The sequence below is a fragment of the Cupressus sempervirens genome, chromosome 7 (genome assembly GCF_028749045.1).
Source record: "Cupressus sempervirens isolate cs-2001-9-10 chromosome 7, ASM2874904v1, whole genome shotgun sequence".
In the NCBI taxonomy this organism is placed as follows: Eukaryota; Viridiplantae; Streptophyta; class Pinopsida; order Cupressales; family Cupressaceae; genus Cupressus; species Cupressus sempervirens.
In genome coordinates, this window is record NC_143124.1 from 754,532,128 (window position 1) to 754,549,332 (window position 17,205).

The window sequence follows — 17,205 nt, forward strand, 5'->3', positions numbered from 1 at the left end:
TTATCCGTATCACACATGCCTTACTAATTTGCTTAAACAATAGATTGCTAAGAGGATATAGTTAGTATTCTTACTATGGAAACTATATAATCAACCTCCCTGGTTGGTTGTTGCAAAGCTTTGCAACCAAATTAAAAAGGGAAATCATTCCATGCTTGATTAAAACTTGTCAAAATTTTGAAAAAACTTTAGTCCTAGCATTAATAAGTTCGAATATAACTAAAAACCTTCTAAGACTAAGTTTTAATTTATCTTTTAGAAACAAAAAAGAATTTAAAGTAGGACATTATCATGTAGAGGTTACCAAACATGATGCCTTGTCTGAAGCCCTATAAATATAGATCTTGTTAGGAAAGATTCCTAACTCCTTTATGAAAATAATTTAGAAACTAGTCCTTATTTGGGAAGAGCTTAGTAAAATAATTGATGAATTAGTATAATTGTGATCCTAATTGCAACCTCAAACAAAGCTCTTTCTAGCTTAAAAAGTAGTTGTGCTACAGCCTTTGTTTAGGATAGGAAAAGAATTGAAAAGGACTACTTCTCCATCTATAATACTAAGATTTTGCTAAAATTAAATTAACAATGAATAATGAAACCTCAGAGATTTTGATTCATTTAGTAACTACTTGAAGCTAAACTCATTACCACCATTATATTAAAAGAAAAAAAACTTCTTAGATCTTTAAAGAAAAAGAAAGGAGCAGAAACTCACCATCAAAAAAGGTTGATAGAGAACAATAAATATAGAGAACGTAACCATAAATTTGTAAACCATCCATATATATAGAGTAAGATATTTACATGCTGAAAGGATATAAGAGAAAGCAAAACCCTAAGAGAAAACTGATACAAAAAGGAAGCATGAAGAAGGATGAAGCCAAAAGAAAATCATTCCAAGCGATATATAAGCTAGATATAAAAAGGAAGGAGAGAAAGAGAGAACAAACATAAACCCATTAAAACTAAGTCCATCAACCCTATGATGAGACCAAAAAGGAGATAGAGAACTAACATACAGTTGTAGAGAGAACAGAGAACAAATAGGGGAAACCCATACCCAACTTGGTAGGCAGAGACACAACACATCACATGAGAGCCTGACTATTTCCAATAAACCATGATGACCTCTGAGATATCATTAGGCTTGTCTAGCTGGAAGAAAGGCAGAAATTCAAAGTGCATCTTCTCCCTGCTAGTCTTCTCCATTTTTGGAGTGCAGAAATTCAAAGCCTCAATTTTATCCAAAGCCACCCCCAAATGGATGTAGGCATTAAAAATATTAAGGTAGTTCCTCAGCCACTCTTTGTTGTCATCTTCAATAATTCCTCTCCACCAGAGGAGGAACTGTATACTAGCCTTCATTCATTCCCACTCCTTGTAGAAGGCCAAGTTCTTGTGGATAACTAGAGCAGGGCACTGTTAAGTTACCTCCAATTCTGGACTGCCCAGTGAGTGTGACATGTACTTTTTCAAGAGGGGGATCTTGCATTTATCATCAATGTTGTTGATGGCTTCTTCCAATGCCTATTGCCATACTGGGTCAAAAATATTACAACAAAGCTTGATCATGGCCCACGGCTCCACCTTGGCTTTGGCCAAATAGTCAATAAATGACCCAATAATGTCGCTATTGGTCTGCCATGTATAATAGTAGTTGAAATAACTTTCACCAATGGCCCCACTAACTGTTACCTTGGTCATATCATTGACAAGCTTCAAAACTCTACTCCATCTTTCCAGCTTAACATTACCCCTAAATGTCATTGTCCTCTCATCCATGGTATGAAAGAGAAAAGTATTTGAATCCATTTCAAAAGGAAAAATCTTGTAATGCCAGGGAAGGAAAATGACAGCAGGGCTAAAATAGGAGCAAATACAGAAGTATCTAGATGCACCTAGAGGTAGTGACATCATGCATAGATGATGCCAAAAGGAAAAAATCACAAGGGAGGCCAAAGGCCAATTGATGATGAAAATTGGAGAAGATAAATAACAAAGTAATCACGAAAAGATAGTGCTGAAATCCATACAAGGGTGCACATAAAAGGGGCCTACAACTAAGCCTGATGGGTAATTAAGGAAAAATAGAGGGCAACATAGCAATAATAACTAGACAAAACTAAAGATATGACCAAACAATTAAAACTCCAAGCCCCAAAATACTAGTCTACCATATGTTTAAAGGGAAGAAAAAATTTAAAAAAAGAAGTGTAGGGAAAACAAAACATAGAAAAATAAGGGGGAAAAAGAAAACAACTTTAGAACCCTTGAGAGAAATTTAAGATGATATGACATATTTCTAATAACCAAGTAAATTTTACCATTAGCCCCCTCATTTTCCAATAGGTCAGCCTTCTTGTTCACTTCCTGAAAGATATGATGAATCTGAGTGTCTTCAAAAAAATCTATAATATTAAGAACCTCTTCTAATTTTGAGTTCAAAACCTAGTTAGGCATAGTTCTCCTTCTTATATCATTTAATAAAATCTGGGAGTCTCCTTCAATGATAATATTGGATAGATCTAGTTCTTGGCAGTGTTGAAGCCCTTCATATAGAGCTTCCAACTTAGCTAAGGTATTAGTAGTAGGATTAATAGATTTGGCCCATTTAGCTATCTAGTTACCTAATTCATTAGTAATAATGCAGCCAATGCCTGCTAAGCCTAGGTTGCCTTTGGAGGCACCCTCAAAATTTAACTTGGACCATCCATTAGGAGGGGGATCCATTTACAATTTTCCCTAGCCTCCTTGTGCTTCTTTTTATAAATGAGTAGGGGGTTAATGAGATTAGACCAATTTTTCTTAATGAAGTCATCCAAGCATGAGAATGATCCTTCTTCTTTTTGGGACTTTTTGAGGTGAGATTTTAATGTCTCGACTATTCTTGCTTCTATCTTTTTAACAATCTCTTCTGGTTGCATCACTTGGTCCCTAAACAATCTTCTATTTCTTTCTTTCTATACCTCCCATATGAGGATAGATGGCTAAATATTCCAAATTTTATTATAAACAGCTCTGTAGATATTAGTAGGCTAACCTTTAAGAAGATCCACTAGAGAGTTTGGCAAAGGGGCATGCTAGCCCAACATATGTCTAAGCCAATCCTAACAATGTTGGGTGCAAGGGCAACTAAATAAGATGTGATTTGTATCTTCACTATTTTGTCTACATAACACACATCTAGATGGGCCTTCATATCCTAGTTTGTGGAATCTATCAGCCATGAGGATCCTATTTTGGTATGCCAACCATAAAAAGAACCCAACCTTTGGCAGACAGGACGGGTCCCAACACAAGTTGAGTGGGAGATCCACTTCATCCTAGTTTTGGGAGTTAATAAGAGCTTTACATTTATTTTTCACACTATACTTTCCATCTTTAAATGTTGCCCAAACTATTTTATCGTTCCTCTCCACTTGTTTGATTGTTCTATTTTTTATGATCTTTCCATATTTCTCTTTTGTCGAGGGTTCAAAATCTAGATATTATCCAAAGATTTCCACACCCAGCAAGTAGTACCATTTTTTGAGATCTTAGTTTTATATTATTGACCTTGCAACCCCATAAGGAGATTAACTTCTCTTTTAGGTCTATAGGATTCTCCAAGCTATCTATAGGAGGAAGTCTATCCGATGAGTCCTCCTAGAATAAAGCTTCACCTCCTTTACCAATATCCAAGGTGAGATATTTACTAATGAGGGGTCTGCATCTAGTGATAAAATTCCATCTCTCTAATCCTTTAGCAAGAATTTTCATCCTAAAAATAGACAAGGGGTCCATCACATTATATTTGCAATATATAATTTTAGTCCATTTTCTATTGCTTTCCATGAAGAGATGCCATATTGGTTTGGCCCCAAATGCTTCATTTTTCCAAAGTAAGTTTTTAATGCCTAGCCCTCTAGATTTCTTAGGTTTAAAAATGTTGTCCCACCTTATGAGTGCTAGATTATTGGAGTCCTCATTGTCATTCTAGAGGAAGCTTCTAAGAATTGTTTCCAACTTCTTATTGATATTCTTAGGTAGTGGGAGACAAGATAAAGGATAACTAGGGATGGCAGACATGACATATTTAATATTGGTAATCTTGCCAGCTTTTGTGAGCCATTTATCCTTCCACCCACCTATCTTAGTCTCTAATTTGTGCAAAATTTTTTACCATACCTTGCTACATTCGCTTCTTTTTTCTAGATCAATTCCCAAATACTTGCAAGGAAATGCACCCTTCTTGTAGCCCATGATATAATAGATCTCCTTTTCTAATTTTGGATTTTAGTTAATGAAGAAGATTTTAGATTTTTCTACATTTACTTTTTGACCCGAGGCTACCATATATAATTGAATGATAGACCTGATGTTTAAGGCCTCCTTTGGAGCGCTTTCACTTGGCAGAATAGTATCATCCACAAATTGTTTTAGATTATGGTAAAAGTAGGTTTTGAAGGGGCCCCGAAACCCTTTTAACAAAAACAAGAAAGATAGGTAATTAAGACCACCAGGAACAGTCCTGAAACCTACTAAAAAGCAAAATGAAAATCAAGTTTTATAGGGACCTAAAACCACTAGCAAAGTTCAATAAAAATATCTAGGTTTTACAAGGACCTAGAACCTAAAATAAAGTTTTACCAAAAAATAGAACTAGAACTAGAAACTAGAACCAAAAACATAGACCAGAAAAAGGACCTATACATAAATAGAAACAACACAGAAGACCCAAAGCTTCTATTGCAGATTCATAATCATCTTGACAGCCTCCTTCCCAATTATAACAGTGTTCTGAATGGAGTTGGCAGCCGAAGTTGCAGTAGCTTGCAAGGCTTTCTTTCTTGAACTCTGCCTTGTCCTCTTATTCAGGCCCTTCGAAGAAATAGTATCTTCTTTTACTCTTTTTCCAAGGCTAGCTGCAGCGACACAAATGCTTGATGTTATCTGCTTCATTTTTGTACCACTTTCCTTGATGAGCATTCTAAGATTTAACTCATAATCTTTAAGTTTTTTAGGGATATCTCCCATTTGCACCTCCAACTAATTAATTATGGCCCGATCAGCATCTTGGTTGTGTTGCATTATTTCCACTTTCTTCTTCAGTCCCATAATTTCATTATAGATCCGAGAATCAACTTGAAGAATAGAGTCCGCTTTGAGCTTTGTAGAATGTAAGAAGGAAAGCTTGTTGTCCCTCTGCAGTGAGCCACAAATGTCATCAGTACTCTCATGTAGAGGGGAACCAACCTTATCCATTTGTTCCTCCCTATCCATCTGGACCTCCTCTCTGTTCTCAATAGGGGCTTCTTGCTGGACTAGATCATCCTTTTGTTGTTCTCCAGTCTTCGTAGCAGGAGTAGAAGCCAGAACCATATGATCCACATCCTTCATAGTAACTGGGTCATCAGTTAAGTTATCTTTGTCTTTAGCACACACCCCCCCCCCCCCCCGGACACAGTCTAATTACCTTCATTGTCAGAGATGCTCTATTCTAAGTTACCTTCTGATGTATCCTCCTCTTTTTCTTTATCAAATTTTCCTTTTTTTTTTGGATATCCCTCCAAATTTGAGCTGAATTCCCCAACATTTGTCCCTTCCTCTTCCTTTGGGATATCCTTCTCAGAACCCTTAGAACTCTCCAACTTAGACTCAGTTTCAACAATATGTTTCTGAGAACTAGAGGATTTAGGTTTTACCTTTTCTTTCTCTTTAACATTCTCATCCTTCTTACACTTCTTGTACTGAGAACCTTTCTGATTTTCAGAAGGAGTCAAAGCAATGGACTTATTTTTACAAAATCCCTCAATAAGAAGTATCAGACCTTCATGTAAAATAGGTCGAGACTCCTTCTTCCTATGGGAAAATAAACTTTGAAGCAAAAAAAAATGTAAATAGAAAGGGAAAGAAATTATATCCTTGTATCTAAAGTGGTCGAGGAAAACAAAATGAAATTTTTGAACTCTTTTGTTCCTACCATCCAGGATAAAGTACTCACGAATGTAGCAAAGCACATCACACCAGATACCTTTAATCTGCTCCACATCAAAGAAGTCTCCACTCTTTTCTAGTTGCTTCTCCTTAGCATCCATCTTCCAGATATTAGGGATATTATCTATTACAGTAATTTCCTTGATATCCCCTTTATTGTGAGCATTGGTGATTTCTCTCTCGAAAGCTTCTGTCATAATGATAAATAGGAATGGAGAGAGGGGCCTCCCTATCTAATCCCTCTTAAGGTTTCAAAGAAGCCCTTTGGGGTGCTATTTACAAGAACGAAGAAGTTAGTGGTTGAGATACATTGATAAAAAAGGTTGATCCATTGGTGAGAAAAAAAAAAGGGTTTTACATTGGAACCTCCAATCCACCATGTCATATGCCTTTTGGATATCTAACTTCATGAACATGCTTGCCCTTTTATTCTTGTGTGCTGAATGGATTGTTTCTTGTATAAGAAGAATACCATATAGGATTGACCTACCTGCAACAAACCCAGTTTGTTCTTCAGAAATAATTTTTGAAAAAATTTGTTTAAGTCTATTCGCTGAAATTTTAGCTAATATTTTATATATAGTATTACATAAGGCAATTGGTTTGAAATCCCCTAGATTTTTTAGTCCTCTTTCTTGGGAATCAGAGTAAGAAAGGTGTGGTCGATTTTAGATAGTAGCAAGTTGCCATTTCTAGAAGCTTCACTAGCTTTCTAGAGGTCTTCACCCAAGATATCTCAACATTTCTGATAGAAAAAAGACAGGAAACCATAAGGACCTAGAAATTTGTCTAGGTTCATATCAAATGCTACCGATTTGACTTCTTCCAAGGTGATGAGTTTTTTTAAAATTTTATTGTCCTCAGATGATAAAACTTTAGGAATGCCTTTCAACATTTTTGATTGGGTTGTTTTGTTGGAGTAGTCATAATTGTTCTTAAAGTGATTAACTAAGATTTCTGATATTTTTCCTATATCCTCAATACTAGTACCCATATGATCTTTAATTTTAACTATTTTTCTTTTAGCACTATTAAGGAGAGTGGAGTTATGGAAGAACTTAGTGTTCTGATCTCCTTCATCTAGCCATTTTTCTCTTGAATTTTGTCTCCAAAAAACTTCCTCCTTAGCAAATATGTTTTCTTGTTTGGAAAGTAATTCTTTTTCCAACATATAGCTATCATTGTTCATACCTTTCTTGATTACTTATGTATTTAGTTCTTTTAGTCTTTCCTCAATTTCTAGTTTTTCTTTAAAAATGTTATTGAAATAATCTTTATTCCATTTAAGAATATTTTCTTTAAGCATTTTCATTTTTGAGACAAAGATATACATTTTAGATCCTTTGAAGCTACCTAAATTCCACCAATCTTTAATGTGTCCTAGAAAATTTGAGTCCAAAAACTATATTTTTTGCACTTGAATGGGTTTCTAGCTGGTTTAGAAGGTTCTAAAATAACTAATCTAACTAGAAAGTGATCAGATCTAACTATTGGTGGGATTGAGGATTGGAAGTTAGCATTAATTCCACTCAATTCACCTTTGAGGAGAAACCTATCTAGCTTCTCATCAATATATGTAAAGTCCTTCCTTCTATTGTTCCATGTATAATTTCCATTATTAAGTGGGATATCAATTAGATTATTGGTATTGCACCAATGTTTGAAGTCTTTACAAGCTTGAGAGGCTCGTTGAATACCTACTTCTTTCTCATCGATGTTTAATATGGTATTAAAGTCTCCTCCTAGAAGGATTAGATCATTCTAATGATTATTAATGAATAAGGTGATTTCTTCCCATAAGCATTTCTTGTCTATATTATAGGTTGTACCATATATGTTCACTAGAATAAATTGAAGCTTAGTTTTGGTACTTTTGACTCTATTGCCTAACCAATTGTTATTCGAATTAAAAAAAATTAATGTGACTTTCCTAGGGTTCCATAAGAAACCTAAACCTCCAAAAGCCCCTCTAGATTCATGTAATATAGTATTCTAGCTCCCTATTATCTTTTCTAACTTATTTCATTCTTCCTTATTTAACTTAGTTCCTAAATTAGAATGATTTTAGAATCAAATAGTTTTAAATTTTGTTTTAGTATTCTTTTCTTGCTAGGGGTGTTTAAGCCCCTGGCATTCCAAGAAGTGATCTTCATAGTTCCTTGGGAAGGATCTTCCCCTTCCCTAAGTTAAATATTTGACTAATCTTTTATTATTCTCTAGCATGACCATTAGCCTTTTTGAGTCCCTTGTTTCACATTACCATACTTAAGGGATTTAAGTCCTTCTTGATTCATCTAGATACCCAACTATTTTGTATTCTTTTGTGCAATTAAAGCAATTTTTGGATTCATTACCTTCTTTACCATCCAATTCTTCACTTTCCATCTCCTGTATTAACTACCTTGCAATGTTTAGGTGGTCATTTTGTGGCTCTGACCTCTGTAGATGAATACGTCCTAAGCTCAATTTTCCCATAATCATTATCTTGCATAATCTCTGGAAGTGCATCAATTGGTTGCAGAGTTTCCTCATTTTTATGTTCACCTTCAATTTTTAATAAGTCTCTTTTTAGATCTTCATGGGTATAATTATCTCCTCCTAATTTTAAAACTTTCTGAATCAAACTCTTTTGTGCTTCAATGCTCCTATCAGTGTTCTCAAAGTTGAAGACTTCAATTAATTCCTCAATTAAGGATTCTAGATTGTCTTCTTCAACCTTATCTAGATTCAAATTTTCTAGCGCTTCCTCCTTGATTGAGTCTCTGTGTAAGAAATCTTGAAAATCTTGTGTTATCCATCTTTTTATTTTAGATTGATCACTACTCTTCTCCTTATAACTACTACCAAAGTGAGAAATTGAATATGATTTGGCTGGTGGTGTTTGCCAAAATTTGGAACACCATTTGATTGGTTCTTTGTTAGCAGTTATTGATTCTTCCCCATTTTTTAATATATACTCCTGTGGAGATTCCATATCCTCATCTAATTTCATAGTCACCCCTTTTTCTAGTTTTGCCCCACCAAATAGAAGGATATTTTTTGTTTCTTCTATGCTACAAACTTCCAAACCTAGCAACTTCTTAATAGGCTATATCTCCAATTTTTCTAGTGATTCCACCTCTTTTATTGAAGCATTGCTTTTCTTATTCTTCTTGGCTTCCTTTGAGATGTCCCTAACTTCCCTATTGATAATTGTCGATCCATGTGGCTTCGAAATAATCATATCTTTTTGACAATTTCCACCATCTATGCTGAAATCTTTGGCACTATGGTTCTCACCAATATTTTGCAAATTTAAATGATGATTTGCACCTTTGTTTTCCCCAATATCTAGTTCACCTTCTTTTCCTTTGCTAGGTCTTGGTACTGTACAATTTCCTTTTTCTATATGTTGACTACTAGTTATTTTATCTACTTGCTTTTCCTCTAATACTTTCTTTTGCATTTCTCTAAGAACTAGGGGTAGGTTGTGTCTAGGTTTTGACAATGGAGTTACCCTTATAGGTTTTTTATTACTTGCTATCCCCTATACTTTGATATGATCTATATTTTTTGAGGTGTCCTATTGAGACTAAATTGAGTCCTTTTGCATAGAATCCTTTAGTTGCTCTTTTTGGTTTCTAAATTTCATCATAGGGAATGTACTTTTGAGGTCCATAATCAGTTTCAATATTTTGAATATAATTTTATTATCATTATTTAATTTGATGTTTTCTACTATTTTTCCTTCATATTTGTGTATTTTTAATCTATATATTGCTCTATTAGTTTTAATTTTAACATGGTCAGATTCCAGATTATTAGCTTTACATTTGATTAGTAGCTTGATATTGTTATAGAATTGAAAGGAGGAATCCAATCCTATCAATTCACTTAGAGACGACCCTATTTCCTTAATAATGTCTAGGTGGAGTTCCAGAGGAAGGGATTGGATGCTAAACTAGTTTGGGATAAAAAAGTCTAACGTCCCTTCATTACAATCTAGAGACCAATCAAAAAATCTCACAATGTAACCTTTACAAAAACAATCAGGGACATAAAGAAAATCCTTTTTAACAAATTCATCACTACAATGCAAATATATTAAGCTATCAAAGTGATGAGAAATACTTACCTAATTCTTGCAATAATCTTCTAACTAGTTGCTGAGGTTGAGCAGTTCACATTTTGGACCGTTCCAATATGCAAAAATACGCACTTTTTGGCATTCTTTCCACCACTCTTCACTTTCTTGGATATTGATGGTAATAGTCTTAAGTTTAGGATTGGAAGAATGTGCAACAGGTGAAGATTTGGAAACTATGTGATTGACACCTAAAGGCTTGGCAGCGAGGGATCTATGGTGGGGGGGACATAGGAGCTGGGTGAGCCACTAGGGAATGACATAGTAGAGGGATCTTGCCTCCTAGGTTGGATCTTGCAAGAGTGGTTCATAGTGTTACTGAGATGAAGCCATGTTTGTTGCGAAGGTAAATTATACTTATTGTTGTTTAAATATTTGGTAAGATACAAAACCCTAAGTTGGTCATCCAAGTTGGTCATAGAAAAAATAATGGCGTGAGGGAATGAAGACCTGAGACAAGAATTATCAACATAATAAAAATTTTCCTTTAGTTTTTGGTCTAACCTCCGAAGGGCATGAGGCTAGGGTTTCTAGAAATAGACCTTCAATTGCTTACTACCATCCCCATTCATGATATGAGTAGGTTTGTCTCCTTTTCTAGTTGGAGAAACCAACAAATAGGCTAGAGAAGCCTTTGTAAGATTTTGACTTGCTTGATTTGTTTTGGGGCACTCGTGTTCATTATGCTTGTTGAGGACCTCAAAATGATTTGAGGTTTCCATCAAATATATGTTGGAAGGTTTAGGTTTCGAAGGCAAAGCAATTCTTATAGTACTCCATGACTAAATCCTCTTCCTATCGGAGTAGCAAAGATTAGGAGTAAGGTTTGTCACTGTGTATGCTTCAGAGGATAGACTATTGTAGGGTTTCTTGATTATTTTTTCAACCCACTGGTGATTGCTCCATTGATTTCCTTTTGTCACTTGTTTGTGGATTTCTGCCTACTTTTTTCAACATTGTCACTCATTTTTAGACTTCTCTAAGAAGCATTTTAAAATATCTTATTTTTGGAGTAGTCCAACTTTATTAGTATCTATTTGTACATAAGCTTCTGACATATTTTTAGGTGGTTGTAGTACACAATTATTAAGGCATTTGTAATAAAGTTTGAGAAACATAACTATCTTTTAAACCTTGCCTTTCTTATAGATTCCACTATTAGAAATTCCACAATGTGCATTGAAGTAACTATTGAGTTATGATCAATTTTTACTTTCCAAATGTATAGTTTCCAAAAAATAAAACTTGATAATTAGTAAAATAAATAAATAAATAATATAGTAAAAGGACACACACACACACACACTTGATGATTAGTAATATCAATAAATAAATTTTAAGTAAATAGCTCTTCAAGAAATTAATTATTTTTAGTATATGTATGTATGTATGTATGCATGTATGTAAGTGTATGTGTATGTATATGTATATGTATATGTATATACGTAAAAATACATATATGCACACATATACATATACTTATATGTATATGTATATATGTATGTATACACATATACTTATACATATATGTATATGTATATATGTATGTATATACATATACATATATGTACGTATATATACACACATACACATATATATACATATACATATATATACATACATATGTACATATATACATATAGATATCTATATATACATATGTATAATATAGATATACATATGTACATATATATTACATATGGGTGAAAATACAAAGTTGTGTCACCTTTTAGGTTGACTTATCAGAACGAATGAATTTGAGTATTTCTATCCAAAAATAAAAATATTTCAAACATATGATCTAGATAAATTCATTTTAGCTAAGTTATATATGGACTCACACTTTTCCACTTGGAAATGTCTATTAAATGCATGTTTTATACTAGTGTGTATCCAATTACTAAAGAAAAAAAATTATTTTAGAAAATTGACATTTCAAAAACTCTTACTATTTTTTATGATAGTTTTTTAGTAACATATAAACAATATTTCATAGAGCTTAAAGTCAAGAATATTCTCATATTGATTTTATAGTGTTTTAATTAGATATACTATATTGTAATTAAAAATTTTATAAGCATGTATTTTAACACTTGAGAAGATGTCAATTTTGAGAAAGAAAAATATATTAAATCATATGCAAAAAAATTAAAAATTATATGATGTTTTAGAGGAGAGAGACATCTTCTAAATTTATAATTTTTCTTTTGATTAGAATAGATTTGTTTTTAAAAATGTGGTGGGAAATGAAAACTATTGGTTTCAAGTGAGTTGAAATTTGAATCATTATAAAAGACAAAATATAGGTTTAAAGACAATTTTTAATTTTGATTGTTCTAGCTATATATGTCATCAATAACATAGTTTGAGTTCAAATGGAAATAAGTTTATTTTCATATAGTTTTGTGGTGAGAACTAAACCCCTAATTTTCAACATTATTTAGCAACTACAAAATTATTTATAAAAAATACCAAAATATATCAATTCTTATTCCAAATAATTATTAAAAATTATAAACCTAAACTTAATCCATTTCAACACATTTAATTAGTTTACTTCATTTACAAATTCTAAATAATAATACTAGTTTTATGTCATTTAAGGTGAACAGTTATACTTTTGTTAGCCTTTTTGTTTACAGAATGGTGACACAAGTTTTTGTTTTTACACACACACACACATATATATACATAGATATATATATATATATATATATATATATATATATATATATATATACACACATATATATATATGCACATATATATATGCACATATATATATACACATATGTATACAAATATATATACATGCACATATATATGTGTGTATATATACATATATATATATATACATGCATATATATATGTATGTATGTATATGTATATATACATACACATATGTATGTATATATATGTATATGTATATATATACATATGTATATGTATATATATACATACATATATGTATATATATATATATGTATGTATGTATGTATGTATGTATGTATATGTACATATATAATTTTATTTTGTATGTATTAAAAATAATAATAAATAAAATTAATAATCAATTACTATTATTGTCATAGTTTAAAAAATTGTCTAAATGTAGTTAACATGAATATCATTTTTGTTAGAATAGAAATATTTGAGTTTATATAAAAATTAAACATTTATCTATAATAGTACATATAAACAATGTTAAGTAGTTCTTATTATTTTAAGGTTCTTAATTATTATAGAAATTGTGAATTTTGAGAAACGACAATAATCTTTAGATTTAGAGTGAATATATAAAACATGTATAAGAAAGGGTATAAGGTGAAATAATAAGAAATAGATGCTAAATATAATAAAATATTACATATACATACCGTATAAGAATGAATAAAAATTGAATTATGACATAAACATGATAATTTTTAAATATATGGCAATATATTTTAAAGCTACAAGCATGAGTTCCAATTTACAATCTTTATCTAATTTGTATGATTCATAGTCTAATATCCAACTAAGTTAAATATAAATGATTATGAGTGCTACTTGTATGTAGTTCCAAGTTACCCATACAAGTAGCTTGTGTTGACTAAAATGTGGTAGAAATTTTGAAAATATATAAAATGTGTATCCTTGTAGGATGGTGTTGAGAACTTCCTAGAATCAATACAATTGAAAAAATACATTTTACACTATCATGTGGATAATACATGTAAATGCACAAGGATGGGGGCCAAAATAGGGTTTTATGTGGCTACATTTTATTGAAATCAAGAATGAATAATATTTGATGTGGAATTGGACATAGTTATCCTAAAAAATTGAAGATGCACCAACAACAAGATTTATATAGTGTCCTAAATCTACTTTATGATGAAACAAAATTCAACCAAACATTCATCATTAAAAAAAAGAAAAAGGGTCACAAAGGAAACTACAAATAAATAGTTAATGATGTAGCCCAAACCCTTCACAATAATAACTCAAAAAACTACACAACACATAAATTTTAGAATGTCAAATTTTTCATTAAACATTTCCAACTCCCACTCTGCTGCTACAATGAAAGAAAACAACTACTTATTACAATTTCAAAAATTACCATATTTGGCAGATTTTTGAGAAAAATGAATTTTTCCATTTCTAGTAATTTTCAAAACCCATCCTACAAATCCTAATTTTTCCCAAGAAAAGCCCCCAACTAAGGCAAGATGAATTGCCAACTAATCTATGAAATCAAGAATATGATTTTGGATTTATTACAAAAACAACTTTCTCAAAAATTGGAAAAAAAATACAAAATTCCAATTTCAGAGGTCAAGGTGATATTTTAGGCTCCCAAAAAAATGTTGAAATGACCACTAATAGAGCTCAACTCAATTGGCAATCCAAATAACTCCTCCTCATGCAACTACCTTTAAAATTTCAGCCAAAACCCATATCCTAGTCAAGAGTTATGACTCCCGAAAGATGATGCATTAGTTAATAATTCATTATTATCAAATAATCATATTGCTACAATAAAAATAGGCCTATATTAACCAAAATCTCAAATAAGTAGATCTTTACAAGACCCAAATTTGACATTTGGGTAATTTTCAAACCTATTTAGATGAGTACAAAACTTGCTAATTATTGAAATACACCTTGAGTAACATTATCTCAATTCTCTTTTCTAATTATATGAAGGAATTAAAAAATACTTTAAAACTAAAATATAGAAAAAAAATTTATATATATATATATAATGCCCATTTTGAGGCCTTATATGAAGGAATTTGGCCCTAGATTTGTATCCAAATTTGACCTAATTGAATAGATTCTATTGCAATATGCCCAAACAAATACCTAAATGGAGAATCATGGTTAATTCCCACCTGTTAGGCACCATCCTAGATGGATGCAACATGATTTATCACAACCTCAATTTTAAAATGACTTGGAGTAGGCCCAAAACCTATTTAGGATAGACTTTAGTCATGCTCTAAAAATATCCATTAGCTAGACACAAATCCATGATATAGACTCATTAGTTAAACTTTAGAAAATGGTTTTTCACTTGTAGTCATTCCAATGTGTCATCGTTGTAATGTGTAATGGAGAATGGAGGTTTTATATTGTGAAAAAGGGGAAATTTCTTGAGTTAGTTGGTCATGGATCTAACTATAGCTCATGGTTCCAAGTAGAGATTATAACTCTAAGTCCTACACATGACTATGTGCATCTAACTCAAAATTTATGGCCTTTTGAGGAGCATACAACATTCTCCTTTGGTTGAAAAGAATACTACTCCTACAAGTTCATGTCCTCAAGATATTGCCACTTAACTCAATCCAACTTCTTCAAGTCCCACTTTTTAATCTATGTATTGTTTTTCCTATGCTAACCCTTCTCTCTATACCATATGTTAATTGTATTATTCTTTCTACATGTGAATAATCTTCTTATTTAAAATTTGTGCAACAATGAATATAAAAACTCATTTGAGATATTCAAAGAATGTCTTGTTAATCCTCCAATTTTACAATAATCCAATCTAACTAACCTTTCTTTATCTAGACTTCAACTTCTCCAAATATATTAAATATGATTTTAACTCAACATGGTGATAATTGAAAAGAATAGCTAGTATATTATATTAGTTAAACTTTGGTAGATTGTGAAACCCTCTATACTATAATTGAAAGGAAATGTATCTCTTTAGTTTTTGCTTGAAAAAAACTTGGATACTATCACCTTAATGAAAAAGATACTTTCAATGTTAAGATTGATTCTCCAAAACATCTCTTCTCTAAAATAGATCTTTTGAGACGTCTCACTAAATAGGTTATGCTATTACATGAGTTTGATTTAAATTTTGCTTATTAGAGGGATATCAAAGGGAAAGCTTTGATAACCAATTTGGTCAAAGATCATTCATCTTCTTTAACTCCTTATCCTATCATATTCCCTAATGAGTCTGTGTTACCAATTGATACTAATACTACATGGGAATCATATTTTGATGTATTGAGATGTCAAAATGGTTCTAGAGATGGTGTGGTCTTGATATCTCTTTCAAAAAAACCTATTCCTTTATCTAAGATATACTCAAATTCTTTTACACTAAAAACATAGTCGAATATAAAGCCGTTATTTTTGGATTAAAGGTGTATTTATCCCATAATATCAAGAACATCAAGGTCTTTGGTGGCTCACAATTAATTCAGCAACAAGTTACAAGAATCCATCAAGCTAACAATGATAAGATAACATAATAATGTGATTTAGCATTAGGAATTTTTGCCAAATTTTCTTCTTATTTTATTTCATCACATACTCAAAAAGATAATCAACATGCAAATGATATGACCAATGTAGCATTCATCATATCTTTTGAAGATGACACAAATAGTTATCAATTCACCATCTAAAACCTTGATCTTCCTTCTATATCTGAAAATTCTTCTCTAGAATCTTTTTGTTTGAATTTTCATATGGATGAATGATGTTCTCAAAAATTTAACTACTTAAACTTGATAATACCTTCCCTGAGTCAACAACAAGGAATTCTCAAAATAGGATTTAAAATCTAGCCTCACGATAGTCATTATAGTTGATGTTCTTTGTTATTAGAGTGGGGTTATCATTTCCCCAAAAGACTAATCCATGAAGGCCTGATACAACCACTCAACTTATAGTACATAGGAGGTGTTTAAGCCCTTATCATAGATCCTAAAGGGAGTGATGAATAAATTTCCAACAATATCCCCCTAAGCGTCACCCAAGGATTAGATGATTTGAAAACCTATGACCAAGATCTGATACCACTTGTTAGAGTCTAGGGTTGTAATTGCACCAAAAGACCGATCTATCAATGCTTGATACAACCACTCAACTTATAGTACACAAGAGGTGGTTAAGCCCTTGTCACAACTCCTAAGGGGAGCACTGAACAAAATTTTTGGCCAACACTTTATATGCATTCTTAAAATGGAATTTTACTTTTATGCCAAAGTAAAAATGATATTCCTATCACTTTGCAAGAAGCTCATGTTGGATCTCGTGGTGATTGTTTTGGTGGAATTTCATTGATTAATTAGCTTCTTTGCATAGGATATTAT